Source organism: Lipotes vexillifer, unplaced genomic scaffold (assembly GCF_000442215.2).
Source record: "Lipotes vexillifer unplaced genomic scaffold, Lipotes_vexillifer_v1.1 scaffold311, whole genome shotgun sequence".
Classification (NCBI taxonomy): Eukaryota; Metazoa; Chordata; class Mammalia; order Artiodactyla; family Lipotidae; genus Lipotes; species Lipotes vexillifer.
The window spans coordinates 5,072,478-5,081,750 of NW_006791012.1; positions in this window are offsets into that span (position 1 = coordinate 5,072,478).

Below are 9,273 nucleotides of genomic sequence, written 5' to 3' on the forward strand. Positions count from 1 at the left end.
TCTCACTGTTGTGGCCTCTCCTGTTGTGGAGCACAGGCTCCGGACGTGCAGGCTCAGCGTCCATGGCTCACGGGCCTAGCCGCTTCGTGGCATGTGGCATCTTCCCGGACTGGGGCACGAACCTGTGTCCCCTGCATCGGCAGGCAGACTCTCAACCACTGCGCCACCAGGGAAGCCCCCTTTAATGGGATTTTGATAGGAATTGTGTTTACCAATTTGGAGAGAATTGAGATCTTTACTATTTCATATCTTCCAATCCATGACACAGTATGTCTATCCATTTATTTAGATCTTCTTTGATTTCTTTCATCAGCACTGTGTAGTTTTCAGTGCAAAAGTCCTATAAATGTTCTGTTAGATTCACACTTAAGTATCTCTTTTTTTTGGACAGATTATAAATGGTAATGCATTTAAAATTTTGATGTCAATGTATTCATTGCTAGTATATGAAAATACAACTAATTTTTATATGTTAACCTTGTATATTATGACCTTACTGAAATCACTTATTAATTCTAGGATACTTTTTGTAGATTCTTTGGGATTTTCTACGTAGGCATTCATATCATGGGCAAGAACAGAGGTTTTATTTCTTCCTTCCCAATTTGTATACATTTTATTTCCTTTTCTTGCCTTATTGCACTGGCTAGAACTTCCAGCACTACGTTAAGAGTGGAGAGAACAGATAGCCTTGCCCTTTTCTGATCTTAAAGGGAAAGTGTACTAGTTTTCTAGGGCTGCCACAACAAAATACCACAGAATGGTGGCTAAAACAAAAGAAATTGATTTTCTCACAGTTCTGGAAGTTAAAAGTATGAGATCAAAGTGTCAGCAGGTTTGGTTTCCTTTGAGTCTGCTCTCTTTGACTTGCACATGGCTGGCCTGGTCTCCTGCTGTCTCTTCACACTGTCATTCCTCTGTGTATGCACACCCATGGTGTCTCTCTGTGTGTCCTAATCTCCTTCTGCTTATGAGAACACCAATCAGACACCCTAAGAGCCTCATTTTAATTTAATTATCTCTTTAAAGGCCCAGTGTCCAAATAGAGTCAAATTCTGAAGTACTGGGGGGTTACATCTTCAACATATGCATTTGGGGGACACAGTTCAGTTCATAACAGAAAGTGCTCATTATTTCACCATTGAGTATGTTAGCTGTAGATTTTTTTTTATTTGCCCTTAATGTTCCTATTTTCCTAAGCATTTTAAATCATGAATGAGTGTTGAATCTAGTCCAATTTTTTTTCTGTATCAGTTAATATGATTATGTGGTTTTCTTCTTTAGCCTGTTACTGTGATAGAGTACACTGATTGATTTTCAAATTTTGAAACACCTTTAGTCCCTGGAATAAACTGCACTTAGTCATAATGTATAGTTCTTTTCAAATATTGATGAATTCTATTTGTTACAATTTTATAAACTATTTTTTCATCTGTAATCATGAGAGATGTTGGCCTATAGTTTTCTTTCTTTATTTTTTTTCTTTGTCTATTTTGGCTATCAGAGTAGGGCTAACTTCATAAAATTAATTGAGAAGTATTTCTTCCTCTTCTCTTTTCTGGAAGAGATTGTGTAGAATGAGTGTTAATTCTTTTAAACATTTTTAAAAATTTCTCTGGAAAAACTATCTGGGATTGGAGATTTCTATTTTAGAAGCTTTGAAATTATGAATTCAATTTCTTTAATAGTTATAGGGTGATTCAGATTATCTATTTCATATTATATGAGTTGTGTTAGTTCACCTAAGTTGTCAAGATTCTGAATGTAGAGTTGTTTTTAGTATTCCCTTATTATTATTTGTATCTGTAGAGTCTACAGTGATATCCTTGTTTTATTACAAATATTAGTAATTTGTGTCTTCCCTCTGTTTTTTCTGTGTCAGTCATGCTAGAGGTTTGTCAATTTTATTGATATTTTCACAGAACAGTTCTTTATTTCATTGGTTTTCTCTATTTTTCTATTTTTGATTTTATTGATTTATGCTCTGATCTTTAATATTTTCTTCCTTCTGCTTTTTTCCTCCCTTCTTCTTTTTTTAGGTTTTTGAGGTGAGAGTTTAAATATTTGATTTGAGATTCTTTCTTTTCTCTAATGTATGCACTTAGTGCTATAAAATTTTCCCTCAGCTCTGCTTCAGCTGTGCCCAACAATTTTTGATATGCTGTATTTTCATGTTGTTATTAAGTGTTTGGAGAATTTCTGTTACCTTTCCATTTTTGATTTCTAATTTTATTCCATCATGGTCAGAGAATATACTCTACATGATTTCAATTTTTTAAAATTTGTTTAGCTTTGCTTTATTGCCCAAAATATGGTCTATCTTGGGAATATTCAGGGACACTTGAATAGAATGTGTTTTCTGCTTTTGTTGGGTGGAGTGTTCACTAAATGTCAATTAGATCCTGTTGTTTGACGTTGTTGAGTTCTTCTATATCCTGCTAATTTTCTGTCTACTTGTTGAGAGAGGGATCTTGAAGTTTCCAACTGTAATTGTATACTTGCCTCTCTGTCCTTTCAAGTCTACCAGTTTTTGCTTCTCATATTTTGCAGCTCTGTTGTTTGGTGTATACACATTTAAGATTGCTATGTCTTCTTGGTGAAATGATCCTTTTATCATTATGTAAGGCCCTCTCTGATCTGGTAATTTTCTTTGTTCTGAAGTCTATACTTTATCTGATGTTAACATAGACACTCCTGCTTTCCTTTGATTAATATTTGCATGATATTTCTTTTTTCCATTGTTTTGGTTTGTTTTCAACCTGTCTCTTTGATTATATTTGAAGTGAATTTCTTGTAGACAGTATATAGTTGAGTCATGTTTTTTTAATTCTTTCTGTCAATCTCTGTCTTTTAATTGGTATATCTAGACCATTCTCATTTACTGAAATTATTAATATATTAGAGCTCAAGTCTGCCATTTTATTTTTATTTTCTGTTTGTTCTCTCTGGATTTTGTTTTTGTTTTCTTTTTCTTGCCCTCCTGTGGGTTATTTGAACATTTTGTAGAAACTCATTTTAATTTACAGTTTTTGAGTGTATCTCTTTGTTATAGCTTTTTAGTGGTTGTTATAGGTATTACATTATATAGACATTACTTATGCTGAGACTTTCTATTTTTTCCTTTGTTTCAAGTATGCTTATAGTTGCTCATTGAAGCATTTTTATAATGGCTGTCTAAAATCCTTGTCAGATAATCCTAATATTTCTGTCATCTCAGTGTTGGCATCTATCGTCTTTTTTATATAATTTGAGATCTTTCTGGTTCATGGTATGACAAGTGATTTTCAATTGAAACCTGGACATTTTGATTATTATATTATGAGATCTTAAATCTTACTTTGAGTCTTACTTAATCTTTTGTTTTAGCTGGCTTTCTCTGATAGCACTCTGGCAGAGGAAGAGGGGAGTACCACCTCATTATTGTCAGTTGGGGGTAGACATCTAGGTCTCTTCCTCAGCCTATGTTGACACCCAACTGGGGTGTGGGGGAAACTACTTGTACTGCTGGGTGAGGGTGGAATTCCAGCTCCCCACTAAGCTTCCACTAATAGTTCCCTGGCTGGAAGGGGTAGGAGTGCCTCATTATTGCCTCTACTGGCACCAAGAGGGGACTGGCCTTCTTATTGCCGATACAAGTCCTGATCCTCTACTAACCCTCCTCTGACACCACAGTAACATGGAAGTGGAGGAAGGTTGCCTGACTGCTGCTTTGTGGGGTGGAGGTCCAGAATCCCCATGTAGTCTCCACTGATACCATGGAGATAGCCCCAAACTGCCTATCCCTATGGGGATGAAAGTCCTGGATTCGTACTTAGCCTTTTCTGATAGCACCCCAGTGGTGGGGTTAGGATGTATCTTTAGAGCATGGCCTGAGTGGAATTCTAGGCTCCCCACTTGGCATTTGCGGGTGTGGGTGGTAGTAGGGCCACAGTTCTTTTCTGTGGTGTTTGGCTGGAGAGAGCAGCTTAGGTAGAAGCTTTTTTGTCTGCACTTATTGACATTTCCAGGTCATTGCCTTCTGCAATGCATAAGGCAAAAACAAACAAACCAAAACAAACCAAAAAACCAAACCAAACCCAGGGAACTCAGCAGCATGTTTTTCCTTGGGGGGCCTGAACTCCCTATCCAGTCTGCCTTCTTCTCTCAACTTTTCAGAGCCTTTTAATGTTTATTTTATATATGATGTCCAGGGTTTTAAGTTATACTTAGAGGGAGGAATAGAGAAAATAACGTCTACTTCACTTTTCTGGAAATAGAAGTCCTGAGGGTTGTTTTTGTTTTTTTTTTTTTGAAGCTTCTAGTTGAGTCCAAGTTTGGGACCACTGGACTAAGCATCAGTGAGGCCTGTTCCAGCTCTGAGATGCAGTGTTCTGTATTCTGGTCCTGGGTCTGGGCTCTTTGGGGGAGACCTTGCAGGCCATTAGTGTTTTCCAACTTAATCCAAGTGATCGCTAAACCATTGTCAAAGGATGTGCCCTCCTCCCAGACTCCTATGATTTTCTACTAAAAATGTGGGCAGGGCTTCCCTGGTGGCGCTGTGGTTAAGAATCCGTCTGCCAATGCAGGGGACACGGGTTCCATCCCCGGTCCGGGAAGATCCCGCGTGCCGCGGAGCAACTGAGGCCATGCTCCACAACAGGAGAAGCCACCGCAGCGAGAAGCCCGCGCACCACAACGAAGAGTAGCCCCCGTTCCCCGCAACTAAAGAAAGCCCACGCACAGCAACAAAGACCCAACACAGCCAAAAATAAATAAATAAATAATGAATTAAAAGGTGGGCAGCTATTGCAAAGGGCTTTATCAACTTCCTTAGGCCACATACCAAGGTGTTAAATTGAGAGCTGCTCCTTTGTATGGAAAAACTGAATTCCCCTAAACCAAATGAAGCTTAAATTTATAGCTCTGAATTCCCTAACAGAACAGAAGCTTAGCAAAAATTTTTTCAAATCTTAGACTGAAATCTCTTTCCTTATTTTAACATCTTCCTGTCTTACTTTTTCCTCAGTTGACATTTATGCCTCCCCCCCCACTTTTGTAGATTTTATTTTTCCAAGGACTTTATTTTTTAGACATTTATGCCTTTTAAATAAATTTTTAAAAATGAGCTCTGTTGTTATTTCTGTTCCTAAATTCATAAATAGAACGGTCAGAAGCTGTGTCTGATCTGGAGGAGACAGCAGTGAGCCGTGGCTCAAAGCAGGATCTTAGTTTCCTGCCCAGGAATTGAACCTGGGTAAACTGGATAAAAACCAGGAATCCTAGTCACTAGACCAGAAAGAACTAGAGGCTAGAAGCAAAGTTCCCCTGGCTCTTGCCCCATTTGAAAGCAAGAATGTTTCAAGGAGGCAAAAACGATAAAAACAGGTACAAAGTTTATTATTAGAGATACAGCACAAGTGGGAGAGCACACAGAGAAGCAGTTTGTTTAATTAAGACAGAAGCAAGGCAGAGATACACACGCTGAGAGAAAAGGGTGTGGGCATCCTCCGTAATGAGGAGGAGTGCAGTAAAGAGGAGGTTAAATCAGCGGTCTCCAACCTGTTTGGCACCAGGGACCGGTTTTGTAGAAGACAATATTTTCACGGACTGGGGGCTGGTGGCGAAGGGGTTGGTGGTTCAGGCGGTAATGCGAGTGATGGGGAGCGATGGGGAGCTGCAGATGAAGCTTCACTCACTGGCCCGACGCTCACCTCCTGCTGTGTGGCCCGGTTCCTAACAGGCCACAGACCAGTACCGGTCCATGGCCCAGGGGTTGGGGACCCCTTGGTTAAATCATTTATGTAGGGCAGTTCTTCTGGCTCTTTGTTTACCTTTGGCTAATTTTCTTTTTCTTTTCTTTTTTAATTAATTTATTTATTTTTGGCTGTGTTGGGTCTTCGTTTCTGTGCGAGGGCTTTCTTTAGTTGCGGCGAGTGGGGTCCACTCTTCATCGCGGTGTGCAGGCCTCTCACTGTCTCGGCCTCTTTTGTTGCGGAGCACAGGCTCCAGACGCGCAGGCTCAGTAGTCTTGGCTCACGGGCCTAGTTCCTCTGCGGCATGTGGGGGTCCTCCCAGACCAGGGCTCGAACCCGTTCCCCTGCATTGGCAGGCAGATTCTCAACCACTGCGCCACCAGGGAAGCCCTACCTTTGGCTAATTTTCTTGTTTCTTTTTCCACACCTGACCTGCCGTAGGACCCTCTGCAACATGCGTGCATAACTTTTTGCCAAGATGGATTCCAGCGCAGAGACCTGTGGGAGGCTTGGCATCACCTATTATGGGGTAGTGCCCCCTCCTTTTTGACCCCCAAGGAGCTTTTCTGTGCATGTGTAGTTGGGGAGGTCTCCTTGACCTCAAGAATGAGAAATATGTGGTCTCTTTATCTTTTATCTGGGCAGGACTCAGCTCCTCTCTGCCCCTGCCATTAATCTTATCTTAAAGTGTCCACCAGAGACAAAGTCCAGCTATTTACCCTGTTCCTGTTGTTATTTTTATCCGGAAGTGTAAACAGGAGGCTGTCTGTAAATATCTAACCTGGAGCCCATCTATTTCTTGCCTCAAGAAATATAAACAGGAGGCTAGTTGTAAATGTCTAGCCTGGAGCCCATGCTTTATGTTCACTATCAAAATATGTATATATGGGGGAGGAAAATTTTCCTCTACCCTCTTAGGTTCTCTGGCTGGTTCTGTGAAATAAACTGACAACAGGCAGGTTAAGAGGAGAAAAGGCATAGGGATTTATTTGATGTTACAAGTTTTACCTGGCCCTGGGGACTTCATAGAGAGAAGAGAAAACCCCTAAGGAAACAGCTAGGCTTGCAGGCTTTTATACTGTTTGGACAAAGGAGGGTAAATTTAAAGAGAAATGACAAGATAATGGAAAGGAACCTTGGGGCTCTAGGGGTAGTAAATTGTAGGAAGGCACATATGCAGGGAACTAATAGTAGATAAGGGCTAGTTAGTAAGATTTGTTTGTGTAGACTTTTTCTTGGTGTCATATTGTCTTTGGTGATAAGGTTGTTATTCCCCTCCTGGTCTGGGAAGTGGGGTGGGGGAGGGACACCTTCACAAGGGGAATTTATGATCTGTTTTCAGGTAGCTGGAGGATGGCAGAGAGCTCATCCTGCGTCTGATTTTTCTCAGTTGCCTTCAGCTCTTATGCCAGAGTGGCATATTTGGGGGTGAAATATTCTGATTTCTTACATTTATTATTACCATCTTTTACTGAGTAGATATAATTAACTATATGATGTTCATTTTGTTTTGAGAGTTAAAAGAGTAGAAAATAGTAGCAATTTTTTCTAGTGAGAGGGAAAAAATCTCAGTACCTTTTGTTGGTCTAAAATAGAAAGATCCTCCTATTTTATAGTGCAAGAAGCTTGTCTAGAGAATATAACATTATAGTTATGATTTTCAGTATTTTTAAAATACAGAAGTCATTGACTAGGATATAAAAATTGTCAGCTAAATGCTCCTTGAATATCATGACTATTGTGACTTTAGATCATGAAAATCCTGAGGAAAGTTGAGAATGAATGAGCTTTGTGTTTGAATTAAAGACTGTCTATTAGGATCCTGTTCTTGGGAAACTGAGAAAATTCAGTATTTGAGACTGATGTTTTAGAAAACAAAATGGGCTAATCAAGATCAAAGCAGGAAAATTATCCTTTTATGGAAATACTCACCAAATGTGTCATTTACCTAAGTCCTGGACTTTTCATGTGAACCAGTTGCCTCATGCTTATTTTTAAATCAACAATAATTATTAAAAGTCCACTAGGTACAAAGCATGATGTTAGGCTGTTAGAGAATATAAGATGTAGATCCCACCCTTCGGGTGTTTACAATCTAGTGAAATAAGTTATAGATCCATGGAATAGTAAATAATAATAGCAGTTTGAGCTCAAAGGGAGGTGATGCTGCAAAGCCAAATGAGTTAATTATACTGAATAACTCTATGGGAATTTGAGGAGGAAGAATCACTTCAGATTGCAGCTTTATAGAGACAGTGGCAATTAAGACAAGTCTTGAAGGATAGGAGAGTTGTGGATAGATGGAGGTGAAGGAGGATGGGCATTTCAAGCCTTGAAATTCCTTCTGTTAGTCTTTTTAAAGGAAGCTGTTTGGATAATTTTCGTGGATGATCCGAGTTACCCATGACCCAGCAGCAGACTGATACCAGCTTAGAACTCTTTTCTGCCCTTCATTCTTTTTTCTTTTCACCCCAAATGGTCAGCAGACTAACATGGGTTGGGGAAGGAGGCAGTGGTCAAGAAATGAAATGGAAGGATCAGAGAATACAGAAAATCCTCCTGGGAAACCTGATAGTGGTTGTGTTTAATTTTACATCTTAATATGGATAATAGACCCACCTCACAATTTACAACTTACAACCAATTTAAAACCAAACGATTATCCCTCTTCTTTCAAGAGTAACACATTTTAAAAAGGGCTGTGGTGCCTGTGCTTGGAAAAGTGAACTCAGGGCATGCAGAACTGTGTCAACTAGAGCCTAGGGGTATTAAAAGAGAAATTGCTCCAGCATGCCTGGCAGTCAGCATCTAAGGGCTGAACATAGGAGATAATCACTTACCATTAGACAATTGTAGTAAATAGATTCAGGAAAAAAAAAAAAAAAAAAGACCTGACACCTGGGCAATTAAATTCTTGATCATAAATTAGAATTGTGTTGAAGGAATACAAGGAAGTCCATTTCTACCTAAGTTACAGATTTTACTTCCCCTTAAGCTATTAACTTAAAAGTTGCAGTATCACCCCCAGAAAATAAAGCATCCTCCCCGGCTTCCCAGTTCTCCAGTGCATGCTGGCTGTTTTCATTCTAAGCACTTGCTTGAGCATTTTGGAGAATCTTCTTCTCAACAGGACATTGGTATCTGAGCAGAAAAGAAAATTGTTCCCATTTCCAATTCATAGGTGATTGTATTTACATAAGCTCCTCTTTCATTTAAATCTGTCTTAATCCTTAAGGATTTAGTAGTTGAAATGCAAAATGCATAAAATGCATTTTTTTTTTTTTACTAAATGAGAAAAAAGAGAAAACAAACAGTACAGAAGAATTTTTAACAAATCACCTTTTTTTAAAAATTTTCATGTTTTGTCTAAAAGTGGTGTGGTTTCTAAGATATTTGTTTTTATTTTCCCACTAGAAGATTGAAATAAAAATTTATATGTAAATATATATATGAAATGAAGGAATGAGGTCATAATTTCATTTGAAAGTACAATGTAATCATTCTAATCTTACTTTCAACTCATCTCTAAGTTCAAGAAAAT